The sequence below is a fragment of the Acomys russatus genome, chromosome 4 (assembly GCF_903995435.1).
Source record: "Acomys russatus chromosome 4, mAcoRus1.1, whole genome shotgun sequence".
Classification (NCBI taxonomy): domain Eukaryota; kingdom Metazoa; phylum Chordata; class Mammalia; order Rodentia; family Muridae; genus Acomys; species Acomys russatus.
This window is the reverse complement of record NC_067140.1, coordinates 74,386,885-74,399,653: the sequence shown is the minus strand read 5'-3', so window position 1 is coordinate 74,399,653 and position 12,769 is coordinate 74,386,885. Positions and strand designations below refer to the sequence as shown.

The 12,769-nt window shown below is 40.3% G+C and overlaps 1 pseudogene; it reads left to right on the top strand.

Annotated features, from left to right (window-relative positions):
- Nucleotides 1-4,870: 4,870 nt before the first annotated feature.
- On the top strand, nt 4,871-12,373 carry LOC127188482 (COMM domain-containing protein 7-like; annotated as a pseudogene).
- The last annotated feature ends 396 nt before the right edge of the window (nt 12,374-12,769 follow it).

Here is a 12,769-nt window from a genome sequence, read left to right as displayed (position 1 = left end):
AGTCTAATGAACATTTCATGGTGGGGTACTGTTATATTGTAACTACATTTTAGTTGTGTCTTAGTCTTCTAAAGAATTCATAAAGCATTTTGCAAGACCCAACTAAACATATACCCTCCCCTCTACTTCCTCATTGGGAAAGGATGTTTGATTTAAAGCACTATTCTTTTTCCAAGAGGTGAAAATTCTACAATTTATGAAAACAACATCTCCTTTGGATGAATTGAGAAATTGCACAGAGAGACACAAGTCATCATCAGAAAAGGCAGCAGAGATCCTGATTATTACATGTTGATGACACTCATTATGAAAATGGTCTCACCTATTTTATCAGCATTTCTCTTCTGAAATAAACAAGAATTCTAAGAAGAGAACCATATTTTGTTAGCTGATACCACACCTAACAACTCTTTTTTGTCAAAGTCACTATGTATTTTTATCGATGTGGAAATGAGCTGTAAGAGTGGCCAAAGCAGTTAGTAAATTATCATTAAATGATATACTTTTCTCTAACAATAATCACAGAGGCCCTAAAAGAACCTTGTGCTGAGCCTGATTTTCATTATATTGTATGGCTCCTCTCTATTAATTAGAGAAACTCATGAAGCGTATACTTGTCTGCTCCTGACAAGTCAACATCTGGACTTCCCAGCTCACAACTTTCCAACTGTCACTACGTTTTATAAAGTAACTCTGAGCTTCTATCAAAATTGATCATCAGACATGTTCTAGAAATAAAAAGGGGCTATAAATGCTTCTTTCCATAAGGAGAGGCTTAGTCTCTTTTACTGAGCAGAGGAAGGAACCCAAACATTCAGTGGTTTAGTACAAAACAAAGTCATTGCTTGTTTATCATAAATCGGTTATGGGCCAGGAGTCTCTTACCAGGCTGTACCAATGCTTTTTTCCCATGACCATTGATGCAAGAAATGAGGACAACATCAAGCATCACCAACAGCTGCAAATTAGAAGTCACGCACAGCACATGTCCTGGCACATTTCAATGGCCAAACACGCGGCATGAGAATATCCCATAATCCCAGAGACTACAGCTTAAAACATTGGAAGAAAGTGGGACACAATGATAACAATGGGCAACACCTGAATTAAGTAAGTGAAGATAAAGTTTGCATTAAAATACACAGGAAAGAAACTTGTTGTAACAAATGCATCTTCAGAAAAGGACAGTGCAGTAGTTGTATCCTTGAACCAAATTTAAGCACTACTTAATCAAACAATGTTTATGCTCTTATAAATAACTTCCATGTATGAATCACCTTAATGGTTTGTTTGGCTTACTAATTCAGTTAGGGCTTCATTCTTACAAGAGGCTCCCTGGGAGGTAACAGAAAGCCTCAGGTTCAGGCTAGCAATTTTTTCATAAACTTCATTCATGATACTTCAATCATTTAAAAAAGAAAATAAAACCACATTGATAAACATGGTTAAATGCTCTGACAGTTTAAAGGCTTTTCTCCAGTGACGTACGAGGTTATTTGTACTTAAGCATGCCTATTTACTAAGAGTAATAGACATTCTTTCTTAGTGCTATTAAAGCAAGGCTCTGTACAATGCTGGTTTTGGAATATTTCACAAAATTTTTTCTCTCCTAATTCTTTCTCAGAGCGATAGCTGAACATTCCTTATTATCTTAGTTCAAGGACAAGTAGCTAATCGGCATAAGTTGATTCAATTTATTTAAAATGAGCTGTGTGAGTGACCTGAATGGGGTGTCCTATTTAATGAAGGAGAGTCTTGCTGCATTTTCTTGCTCACAGAATTTCATAGAAAGCTGTTGTCAGCAGGTAGGGAACAGGAGAAGAGAAGGAGGAAGGAAATGCATTAAGGCCAAAAGTCATGTATTCCACAAAAGCCTCCTGGTATGAAACTGATAACATAGGGTGAGATCAGTGACAGGATTTCAGTCTTATGGGTAAGAGGCAGTGAAAAGAGGTCAGGGCAAACCAATCAAAAGAATTCACGCAGACATTTGTAGTTTCTTAGGGTATTTAATGAAAATGTCTTTATTAGCTTGTGCTTTTTCCAGAGTCTGAATAATTTTCTACTCAATTTACCCCTGACAGGTTACAGACACAAAGATTTTTTTCAAATAGATTTTCCATAATGTAGACAGAAGGATGATTTATGATGTTCTTTGTAAGGTCAGTAAGAAAGGTACAGAGAGGGAATGATTTTAAGACAAAATTATCCAAACAAAGGACGAGTGAGATGGCCGAGTGCAGAAAATACTTGCTACCCAAGCATGGAGGCACATATTTGGATCCCATGTGAAAGTCAGCCAAATCTGTGGTCCTAGGGAGGGAGTGGAAGCAGGGCAGATCCAGCAGACTTCTGACAAACCAATCTAATTGGCATGACAAGACCCAGGTTCAGGGAGAGATTCAGCCTCAAGACATAAGGTCAGTAAGGTCAAAGATTAAGGGGTAATGAAAGTGGAGCAGCAGAAGAGGTGATGAGTGGGTTTACCAAATACAAGGATCCTTATTTTTAAAAAAAACCATGGATTATTTCAAAATACAACTTTAAAAATAAAATTAAAGGAGAATTCAAGCATAATTATCCTGCATGAGTGGATGATGTCCCTTTCAGAAGGCATAGATTATTAAATGAAAATTATAAGGCAGGAGATACCTCCTTATGACTCATTGGTCAGAGATGTCCCAGTGCTGTGTAAACTAATGCATGTGATGTCTCTTTGTCACCCACCTTAATTATATGGGAAGACCCTATTTCTGAAGACACGACATATTTTATCTGAGGACATAAAGAAACTAATCTCAAGCATAACAGGAAACTTCTTCCTGGGTAAAATTTCTAGTGAAAGAAGACACTGTGCATGTTATGCAAGGAGAAAGACATATGTGGTCTTACCCATTGCTGGACCATACATCCAGCAATACTCATCTTCCAGGCAAATTTTGTCTCCTGGTGCAATAGAAGCATGACCATTATGGGGTCATGATTATGCCATCAAATTACCATCTAAATATTTAATCTGAGACCCATAGACTCAGCTGTTCTTAACCTTGATCAGAGAAGCTTCATTTTATGGACACAACATTCAAGGGAGAGATGCAAAAGTGATCTAACTGCTGAGTGTGAGACACTGGTGCTCAGAGCTAAATAAGGCATGTGTATTAACTACCCTCCACCCACCTATTGCTTATGGGAACATTACAGAAGACAAGACACCAAGAATGACAAATGGAAGATTGGGAGGAGTGCTTTGAAATACTGTCTTCTGACCATGACTTGGTTATTACAGCCATGAACTCACAGCACCTGTGCCTACATGCACAAGCCCTATATAAGATCAAGCCAGACAAAATTTTCACATAGATGGGGTAGAGCATTACCTGGCCCCACCTCTTATTGAGTAGCAATAGGCAGTGAAGGTCACATGGTCAAGGATGAGGTGGGGGGTATTATTTTTGAGGATATGGTCACTGGTATATTTCCCATGGTCTAGTTGATGGCCCTATACTCATGCACACATGGGCAGCTCTAATTATATTTAATGGAACACCCCCCCACACACATATATGATAAAAATCAAGAAGTTGAAAAGAGCTTTAGGGGAAAATTGCAGTGGTAGATATGATCATATCTCACTGTGTATGTATGTGAAATTATCATGGAAAAATAAGACATAAAGATAATAAGCAAGACAGTGATAGACAAAGATACTCAAGTCTACCTCTGACCTCTACATGAGTACATGGATATACCACACACACAATTAGAAACTCAAGCCAGGCTCTTTTGAATATTTATCATACTTTTTATTTTTTCATGAATTTTTAATACTCATCAAAAATGCATTAACAGTTCTGTTTCACTTCAGCCTGGGGATCATTTACAAGTGATATTCAGATCAAAACAGTGGAACGTCTACCTCAGCTACAAAGTTTCAGTGGGCTTCGAAAAGAAACTCATTAGTTCACTTAAGAACTGAAGTGTGGATTTATCTTTCTGAAACTTCCTCTACCAAAGAAAATCCTAAAGAGATTCAAGAATGATCTGGGCAACAAGGAATTCTGGTCTTGAGTCACACTGAAAGACAGCGAGTTCTTCGTTTTGACAGATTATGCAGCATTTACTTTTTACTATCAAGTTAGTTTATATTATTAATAAACCTCTGCAACGAGAACAGAAATTGTCATTTGTGCCCAATCCCTAAATAAAGATGTAATCATATCCTATTATTTATTATTGCTGCATAAAGAGCTTCATCTTCGATATCTATAGAGAAAGGATTTGCATCCTCAAGCTTTCTTCCACTGACCTCCTGTTTCTGGACTGGGAAACACAGAATCAAAGGCAGACTCTCTGCCATGAGTGTCATTCCCATCATGAGCAGGCCTACTTTTATAGTGTCTCTATTCAAGCATTTTTTGATCTCCCACAGGTCTATACTAGAGTTCTACCCACAAATTATGACTTAACGGGTTTGGTAACGGTCTTTGAAATCAGAGAAATTGATTACTTTTTTCAAGATCAAATAGGATACAAAGAAAATATCAGATTCATGAAAAAACCTCCTCTGCATAGTATATAACATAAAACAATGCAAAGTTAAACATGAACTTAATCAATGGCATGCATAATACAATGGTTACTTGAATATGATGATTGACACTCACTTCCAAGTGACCCAGGAAATCACCAAATTAGAACTGGAACTGTACTTCTTGCTATGACTGAGGCCTTAGCTGAGAAATATTTTGAGGGCAAAATTAGGCAAAGGCTTTTTGCTAATTCCCATCTTTTAAAATTAATCTGTAGTGAAAGTCAAGACGTACTCATTTGGATCAAAATATAATGATAAAAAAATGGAAAGTTTAACAGTATGAAAATAGATACGTATCTGACACAAATGAAAAGGAAAAGAGAAGAAGTACAGCAGCCAGGGGCAGTGCCAATTTTGATGTAATCGAGGCACAGTAAAAAAAGATTTGCACTAGAGATCAATTATAAAACAAGCATCCATGGGAAATGTAGATTGCAGAGAGTACAATCTCCAACCTTCAAAAGAGCATGTCAATGCACATCAAGCAAAACTAATAAATCAAAAAATAATAGTTGTGCTATGTGAAGATAGTGGGGTAACCAGCCTTGGAAAAGAAAATAGAGACAGAATTAGGCCCAAAGAGGGAAGAGATGCATCACAACCTTTTAAATACTCTCTAAATTCTAAAGCCACACACTTATAATTTTGTGGGTGTTTTTCAGAAAGAGTACAAAAATAAATGAATACATGATTAAGAAACACATTACATTGATTTACTGCTTCGCACAGAACAGAGAACATCCATTCATAACTCTGATGGTGTACAGAGCTGATGGTGGAAAGTTTTTTGCAAGTGTAAATTGTCAGCTGTCTCTGGGATACAAAATAGAGAGGAAATCAGGATTGGACAGGTGTAGGCAGAGGGAAGTCTGATATTGGAATACTGGCTTTGTCATTCGTATTAGGAACATTGGCTTCCTTGAGGCACTCTTGCACAGAAAAACTTAAAAATCCACACAGATCCACCAGAACTTAGCATGGAGCAGCTGTGTTCTGTTCGGGTTAATTCTGCATAATCAAGATGGCATGACTCACATATGCAAATCAAGTAATTCATGTAATTAAAGGAAAATCAACGGGGGATAAACAAGAGGATGAGCCCCCGTGAAGGGTGTGAGCCAGAGTCCAAAGTCAGTAACTTCACCAGATAGAACCCGCTGGGGAGTGCTTGGAAGAGTGAAGCAGGCAGAGACTATGGAGCTGGGAGAAAGCTTATAAACCTTCTCAACTGGGCATTTGAAAGTAAACAAAATGTCTCCACAAGTATGTATGCATCTGAAAATAAAGCCTTCAAATTAAAATATGCACATGCACATGCACGCACGCACGCGCGAGCGCGCGCGCGCGCGCGCGCGCACACACACACACACACACACACACACACACACACACACACACACACACACACACACACTAAGGGATACAGAGCTAGTAGCCTGAGTGGAAAAATCACAGCAATTACCATTTGTGATGAAGGTGGCAGTGTAGGAGGATTACATACTTTGTCTCAAACTGCTTGGCAGGCAGGTAATTTTAAGCTTAAAAAAATATAAGAAAAAACAACAAAACAACGAGAACACCAGAACGTGAGGATGCTAGCATGGCAAACAAGGGTATCTTCACGTTCTCTGCTCTGTTCTGAAATCTAACATATCCCTCTGGTAAAAATGAAAGTAAGTGGTCATAAACTTACTGATCGTCTAGACCTTTTATACCCATAGAAATTGCAGATGACTTGGTATCGCATTCTTATTATTACTGTCTTAGAATGTGGTTTGCACACAGTGTCCCTCCAACACCACAGAGCTTCTTAAACTGATAACTGGATCTAATGATTTGAAGTGCTCACAAATCTGTACTTATTTTTTTCAGGGTTAAACCCATTAATTTGCGTAACTAATGTGTATCAATAAACAAGAAAAAAAAAACCTATATTGGCTAAGGATGAGCAATATAGCTCGGTGGTAGAGTGTTTGTCCGAAGGCTGCAAAGAGAAAAAATTAAATTGGCTGAGCAGGGGTTACCATTTGGAATCAGGTCTTCTAAATCCTTCAGGTTGTGAGGAAGCTATAGTTTGTTATGACTGCTGTAGGGCTAGGCCTCTCAGCTCCTCAACTCAGTACACTCATCTCTTTGTGGTACTGAATTCTACATATGGAAAATTTTCTTCCACCTGTGCCAGAGGATCTGGATTCTCTTTAATTTCTTCTTGAGCTATAAACAATCTTTTAGGATCAAAACTTGTGAAGGCAGAATTCCCCCTAATGTATTTTCTCTTTCACTTAGCACAATGGCAGGTTTCTGGTGATCTTTTAACATCTTCCAAATCTCATAAGCATGTATTTCTTTATCACAGGGCTCATTCATGCAGAAACTGCATGTCCCTAGTGGAGCATTTTGTGAGATCTGTCCACCATGGAGTGGATATGCTGGGAGATACCGTGTGTCTCTTCCTGTTCATCTCATCTCCATGGAGGTGAGGGCAGGGATTTGGAAGCATGATCAGAGCTTAAGGCCAGTTCTCTTTCTTTTCAAGTACAGCTCTAGTTCAAAAAACTAGAAGGCAGCTTTAGTGCACTGGATTTTTTTTTCTTTTCAGCAGGTGATGGATGATATATTTTACCTAGGTGCCCTAGGACCTGGCACTCAACCTCTGGCAATGTCTTCAGGTTGGTATATCACTCATTTAACAGGTATTAATTGAGCTTCCCTGAGGAAGCTACGGTTGGGCTACAAAGTGAAGCAAATGTTGTAGTTATTTGAGGATGGAGCAAAGGCACAGGAGCTACTGATACCTGAGGCAGAAGTGAACAAAATCAGCAAGTGAGACCAAGTGATTGATGCAAAGAGCCAGGGAAGAGCAGGTTGAAATGAGGCTTCAGTTCTAACACCCTGAGAGAATGCAGGCATCTTTGTAGGATGGACTCTGACCTTCATTTTGAAAAGCACATTCAAGCAACAAGATGAAAGGGAGACGGAGAGGGAAGGGCATGAGGCACTAGCCTGGGGTAAGCTGTGAAGAAACCATTATCATTCTGCCATTGCAGCGTGCAGCAATGTAATCAGAGACGAAGGGAGCAGCCTCTGTCTGTCCTCGCTGGTCGAGTACACTATGACCACATGTGGCCATGGAACACTTGAAATCTGGCTAGTGAGGAGCTTAATTTTAAGTTATACTTAACTGTAATTTACTTAAATGTAAGTTGCAAAACTGGGTGTGATACCTCATCCCTGTAATCTCAGAATCCAGAGGCTGGCGTGATACAAGTCCAGTCTCATTTGCTTAGTAAGTTCATGGCCATCCTGCACTATATAAGAAAGCCTAGTCTCAGCTGCATCCCTCTACTCCAAAAAACAAAACTACAGTTTTACTGACCAGAAGTGTAGCTTAGCAATGGACTTTGTGTCTAGTTTGTATTAGGTTTTTGAGTTCTATTCTTAGACCCACAAAAATAAAAGTAAAATTTCATATGGAGTTAGTGGCATCCATCATAACCAATATAGAGCCTTAGGAAAGAAATGGTTGTCTTGTGCTATGTGAGAGATAGTATAAAGAAAACAATGTGACAACTGATGAAAGTTTATGGAGTTATGTAGGTACAGATTGTGTGTGACCGGGGATAGGACAAAAAGAGCTGGCAAGTGTCCCAGGGTTTCATGATTTATCCCTGAGTACTGATTTGTATTTAATCCTGGGAAGTGTTTTTTTCTTGTCAGTCAACATCAGCCTACAGATATCTCCCATGAAGGGCACCTTGCCCTGTTAGCTCAGGGTAAGTATGTGCAACAGCCTTTAGGCAGAACTAGAAAAGAAAGCTAGAGAAAGAGAGAGAGAGAGAGAGAGAGAGAGAGAGAGAGAGAGAGAGAGAGAGAGAGACAGAGACAGAGACAGAGACAGAGACAGAGAGAGAGACACAGAGAGACACAGAGACAGAGACAGAGAGACTGAGAGAGAGGGAGGGAGGGAGGGAGGGAGGGAGGGAGGGAGAGAGGCTGGAGAGTCTCAGGCCTTGAGAAGCAGAAATGGCTTTTGTAGAAGTAGATGCTGCCCACTTAATGGTTCTGCCTCAGGCCTGTACTTGGCTGTGGTCTGCCTCTCAGTTTCTGTTGAGTAAATCTTTAAGAGCCCAGAGGCTCATTTCTATTAGAGTGACAACTCTGCATTTGGGTGACTCAACAGCAGAGATGGGGGGGCTTAGGCGGCACAGGAACAATGACTCCAGGTCTGACAGGCCGTAGGTATGAAGGCTGACAGCGTTCTCATCTCACATCAACGGAGGCCATCCACGTCATTGCAAGAATTACTTGGCCATCCTCAGGAGGAACCTTTGTTTTCCTCTTCAGAAAATCTTATTTACACTAAAATGTAAGACCCAGATCTGCAGCCAGAAAGCTGAAGTCAGATTGGAAAAGCGAAAAAACACAAATCACATTTAAAAAAAAATCCTCCACAAATGAATCAGGGGACTCGGCACCCCCTGCTTGTGAAATGTCATTCTAAGTAGGGCATGTGCCTATCGAAGCTATACAGTGTGCCTAATGTGCTTGCCTCAGTTTTGTCTACCAAGAAGCAAAAACAGTAAGTCTGGAATGACTCCACTTTCTGCTTCATCAGGAGATGGAAAGCCACTGAGACTGGTCCTGTCCTCCAGATGGAGGGGAAGTTTCTATATGTAAAGCCTGTGGTGAAGAGTCAGGTTTAGAGAAGACCAAAAAGAATGCTGTACTTTATGGAGGCGTACACAGTGATCAAGCCTCCGATTACATACACTTTTATTTTTTATTTTTAAATTATGTTTTATTAATTTGTTCATATTACATCTCAATTGTTAACCCATCCCTTGTATCTTCCCATTCCTCTCTCCCTCTCATTTTCCCCTTACTCCCCTCCCCTATGACTGTGACTGAGGGAGACTTCCTCCCCCTGTATATGCTCATAGGGTATCAAGTCTCTTCTTGGTAGCCTGCTATCCTTCCTCTGAGTGCCACCAGGTCTCCCCATCCAGGGGACATGGTCAAATATGGGGCACCAGAGTTCATGTGAAAGTCAGTCCCTACTCTCCACTCAACTGTGGAGAATGTCCTGTCCATTGGCTAGCTCTGGGTAGGGGTTCGAAGTTTACTGCATGTATTGTCCTTGGCTAGTGCCATAGTTTGAAAGACTCAAATGGTATATACACACTTTTAAAATACCACCCTAATTCTAAAATGTAATAACTCTTCAGCGCCGCAAGCCATGGCTATGGAAATTTGTGCCTAATCTTAAGTGGTTTTCTGAGTCGCAACTATTATGGAATACATTGGAGACAGGGGCTGTTAAACAGGTTCCTAGAATTTCCAGTTGGATCCTAATTAGGAGATAAGGGTTAAAAAAAAAAAAAACTTGTATGATTCAATTAGATGAGGAGGGAAGAGAAAGGGAGAAAGGGTGTGTGTGTGTGTGTGAGAGAGAGAGAGAGAGAGAGAGGTGTGTGAGAGAGAGAGAGAGAGAGAGAGAGAGAGAGAGAGAGAGAGAGAGAGAGAGAGAGAGAGAGAGAGAGAGAGAGAGAGAGAGAGAGAGAGAGAGAACATGAAAAGGTGGAGCCTTAGCAAATAGCAGGGAACTTTTCATTTTCATCCTCCTCTGCACTTTGGAGGCCGATGATGAGCTGACGGACCCTTCCTCAGGTTCACATTTTCAAACACACAAGGTGACTTGTTTAAAGGTAAAAAGTAAAGCTGAATTTTAGTGAACTCCAGTAATCAAAATGCACTTGTCACACGGTAATGTTTATGCTCCATTACGAGGCAAAGAAGTAGATGCTGTTTGTTTTCTGTTTGTCCACACATGCATGTTATATATACGTGTAAATAATAGAACGCATTGCAAAGTTCCCCTGAAATAACAATAAATCTGTGGGGTTCCCCCCCCCTCACATGTTTATGGTATCTCTGCTCAGCTGATCCAACTGTGTATGTATATTAAGAACTGGCGAAAACGTTGGAAGAGAAGGGAGAAAAAATTGATGAAAGAGCCAGGAAAGAGGATTGCCATGAGTTTAAGGCACTACACAGTGGATTCCAGAACAGCCAGGAAAGAGGATTGCCATGAGTTTAAGGTACTACACAGTGGATTCCAGAACAGCCAGGAAAGAGGATTGCCATGAGTTTAAGGCACTACACAGTGGATTCCAGAACAGCCAGGAAAGAGGATTGCCATGAGTTTAAGGCACTACACAGTGGATTCCAGAACAGTCAGGAAAGAGGATTGCCATGAGTTTAAGGCACTACACAGTGGATTCCAGAACAGCCTGGGTACATATAGAATGAAACTTGTCTCTAGAATATTTTGAAAATTACCTATATGTTATTTCCTGTTGAAATAGTCTATTGTAATTTACATTGACTATATTAATAATTGCTAAATTTCACTATATTTTTTTGCATTTTTGAATAATTTGAGAGCAATGAAGTAAAGTTTTCTAAAGAATTTTAAAATCATCAAAACCTTGTAAAAGTGTAAATGACTTGTTTTAATTTTAATATTCCCTCTATGGATTCAAGAATATCCACAATATGCAAATATATGCAAGTAGTTTGGTATTAACATATTGACCCAGGAGCATTGGCCTGGAAACAAAATGAAAATAAAAACCAGAGAGTGTCTTTTTAAGTACTAGGAAGAATGAGAATATTGGCTGGCTGCCTAGTGCTCAGCGTTTACTTCCTACGTTTTTTTTATGACATGGGGACATGTTTGTTGTCCTACCCCACTGCTGTTTGCAAGGCAAAGTTCCTTTCTCAAGAGAAATTCATAGCTAGACCAAAGATCCAAATTACACTTTCCACTGAGTGATTTCATATTATTATGTTTAAGAAAAAATCTCCAAAGCACATTAAAACTTTTTGAAATTAAGAAATAATTATACCATTTTATCCTTTCATTATTTTTTCCCTCCAACTTTTCCTATAAGTGGACCTCTTTGATCTTTCTCAAATTCATGGCCTCTTTTTCTTTAATTGTTCACACACACACACACACACACACACACACACACACACACTATGTATATATTCCTAAATATAGAAATACAATCTGCTCAGTCTATATCATGTTTCTTGTATGTATATAATTTCAGGGCTTTGAAGTGGTTCTTATTGTTTCTGCTGAAGAAGATACTTTGCTGTATGAACTAATTTAACCAAACCAGTGACTGGCTGCCCTATATCAGGCTTCTAGAGAGTGAAGACAAAAGTCCAGCTATAGGCTCCTGGTGCCATGGGCCGTATGCACTGTACACAGGACTGGGTGCGGTGCCAGGCCATTCGCGGTGACATGCAGCAGCTGAGTGTGCAGGTGCACTGAAGAAAGGCCTCGCTGCAGAGCAAGTGCGCACTGATCTCCTGGCTCCAGGTCTTAGTGAGGAGAAAGCCACTTACTTTTCTGAAAAGTGGAAACAGAATGCCCCAGCCCTTGCACAGTGGGCCATAGGTCAGACCCTGATGATTAACCAGCTGATTGATATGGAGTGGAAGTTTGGAGTGACATCTGGAATCAGTGGATTAGAGAACATGGGAAGCATATTTTTACAGTTAAAGGTGGTGATTAAGAAAGGAAAACAAACTGAAAATTTGTACATAGATTTAACCTTGCCCTCAGTTCTACAGCTTCCTGCATGAGATGGAGCAAGGCGGAGCCAGCATGGAGTGCCTCAGTTGACACTGTTTTTTGATCCCTTGCTCCTGCCTCTTCCCTATTGGCTGCTCCAGGGGCCCAGCTGCCTTGGGAGTCCAGGTGCAAAGAGTTTCTGACAACAGGATGGAGTACCTGAGGGGTCCTGGGTGATTCTTCTGCAAGGCCCTCTCAGGAGCCAGCACCTCCCATCTCCTGGCCTGACTTTACACTTAGCTGCTCTGACAGCCTTTGTATCTGGGATTGTTTTCTCTCTTTTGGGAGGAGGGTATTGTCACCTCCCATTAAACAGTAAATGAATGGTTCCTTCAGTCAGATGGTGTGGTGCTTGTTTGTGGCTGAGGAAGAGGTAGGTCACATGGACGACTTGTCTGGAGCAGACCTATCTATCTCGCACTCTGTTTGGAGGTGGAGGGGCATTCCCAGCCAGTGTTTGAGGGTCATCTATGTAAAGTCTGTGCTTAGTCTTCTCTGGGAAAAAGAACTAAGGCCAGGTTCGGGTCACT